Here is a 2,748-nt window from a genome sequence, read left to right on the forward strand (position 1 = left end):
ATTAAAAAAAAAATCAAGATTTTTAGAAATGCCAATTTTTATGTATTAATGTGGATCTACTGAAGGTATATCATAGTTTTTTATACAACTTTCTTTTTAAAATTTCAGATTCCTTCTTTATGAAGAAATTTAGTGAATAAAAGAAAATGCAAGACGTTCTTTTGAACAAATACCTTCTAATTTCTAAGACAGAAGTTTTTAAGTAACACAATTACATATTAATCCAACTTCTTAAAAACAAAGCAAAGTTCAAAAATAGATAGGCTGTCCTAAAATACCTAAAAATTTATCAATTTGTAAGGAGAAATGGCATGGCAGGAGGCAGCATGACATAATAAAGAGCACTTGATTTCCAGTCAAAAAGCCAGTTGTACAGTGTTCCTAGTTCTGACACTTCCTATATGACCATAGGTAAGTCACTTGCCTTCCCTAAGCTTTAGTTTTCTCATTTGTGAAGAGGGGATATTACAACATCTATAACTCAAGAGAGAAGCAGAGTTGCATTATGGATGAATTCTTGGAATCAAACTACCTTCATTCAAAGTCTCCTTTCTGACTGTCTGACCTCAAGAAGACAATCTTAACTTCTCAGCAGCCCAGGCAATTTTTATATTATCAATTACAAACAGTAGCCAATTAGCATTAGTGGAAGGAATTTCTCATAGGGGGAATTATCTACATCAAGAAAATCATGGAACCAAAACAAAAACCCATCTTACAGAGTTAAGAATAAAATACCTTGCAAATCTTAAAACTCTATATTCATGTAAATGATTATCAATTTACATAGTTTCTTTTCTGAGAACAGTACATTGCTGGTGTTAACAGAAATTATTAATGCATCCTTTTTTTTGTGCCTGAATTATCTTGTCTTTTTCTTTGATTCATTTACATGGACAACTTACTGGAGGGTGATTAGCCTCTCCATGCTTAGATTGGTAGTGTTTGCACTGCAAACAGTTTGTCATAGAGACCACATTCAGAGCCTTTCCAGGATAGTAGAAAGTTTGGGAAAGCTTGTACTTTTCTGACAAAATCAAGGAGAACCCATACAGTTATTTTCTTTTATAATGCACTGAAACACGATGAAGGTAAGCCAAGACCAAGCATGGGTGAAAGATATAGATATATATATATATATCTATATTATATATATATATATATATATTATATATATATATATATATATATATATATATTATATATATATATATATGTATATACAAGGGGCCTATCTTGCCCTTTGGCTACAGGTTCTTAACTATTTTGGTCCACAACAAAGTATTATATCTAACTGACAAGTAATGGTTTAGGGAGTGTGAGGCAGACAGGCCTCAAATGATAATAGCATAGTTTTCTTTAAATATTCCTAGCTAATAAAACTATGATATCATAAAAGTTTATTTTTACTTTTCAGATATCTCTATTGTGTTCAGTGATTAAACATTTCACAATCCTAATTTAATTCAGAACCTACAAAGTGTAATGGGGTGATTTAAGTTGCCTTTGATGGATTTATGCCCCTTAATGTATTAATGTATTATTAAACAAAAGTTTAATTCTGAAAAGCAACTCAGTACTTAACACAGGCATATCTAAGAAAAAAAAAGCCTTATTGATATTTTTACCCCTGTGGCATAACCTGAAATCCATATAATTTCCAATATATCAGATTTTTTTTTTAAGCATTTATGCATATCTGATTCAAAATTTTCATTTGTGAATAGGACGAGGTGCTTTTTTTTTTTTTTTTAAACATGTGCCATAGAGAGAACATTTCTACAATACTTTTAATTTTCTAATGATCTTCTCTTAAGCACTGAAATCCACTGAGGATATTAGCTTCCATCTTACAGATTCCCCATCTAAGGCTGACAGTGAAAATGGTTTTTTTTCACACCAGCTGATATTAGATCTTGGATTTGAGCACACGTTTTTCTAACTCCAAGCCCAGCAATGTTTTATCTACTACGAATCAGTTCAGGGGCACAATTCTGTTTAATATATAATCAAGTTTTTTAAATAAAAAATTTTTTTCCCGCAATTTATGCAATCAAATTTTAATAAAATTTCTGGTCTATTACTTCATTTAGTTCAATAATTGGATACACTGAATTTATTAAATTTCCTTAATAACTTATTAGATATAATTTTCCTAGATTCTGTAATTATTTTAAGAAGAGATAAGATGAATCTTCAGAGATCACTTGATTTAATGAGGTCCAGTTAGGTAGTTGCCAAGCCATCTAATCTACTTATTTATATCTGAGCAAAAGTTAAAAAGTAGCAAACTCAATATGTTTAAAATTCATTACATCTGTTAAATCTTTAAAATTCATTAAATTTGTCTGAAATTAATGTTACATCTGTTTTTGAAATAACTATAAATAAAAAATGCCACAAAGCATTTTTGTAGTAATCATCAAATATCCATATTAATTTGGGAAATAAATGCCCTCCAAATAATTTATTTCAACCTATAAACAATTTGATTATTTCACTTTTGATACAGTCAGTCTATAAACAAACTTTATGTAAGTAGCAACAAATTCTGGAAAGTCTTGAAAATTCACTATAGTAATTTCTATTAATACATATTTTAGGTTCCTTTCCTCAAAGTTAGTTTAAAATGCATGAGCAGGGAACTATTTTCCTGTGACTAAAGGATAAATCATTATTTTGTTATACTCTAAATACTGCCTTCTTTATTTTTCCATTCATTATAATTTTCACATTAATAAGGCATGA

This window comes from Antechinus flavipes, chromosome 3 (assembly GCF_016432865.1).
Source record: "Antechinus flavipes isolate AdamAnt ecotype Samford, QLD, Australia chromosome 3, AdamAnt_v2, whole genome shotgun sequence".
Classification (NCBI taxonomy): Eukaryota; Metazoa; Chordata; class Mammalia; order Dasyuromorphia; family Dasyuridae; genus Antechinus; species Antechinus flavipes.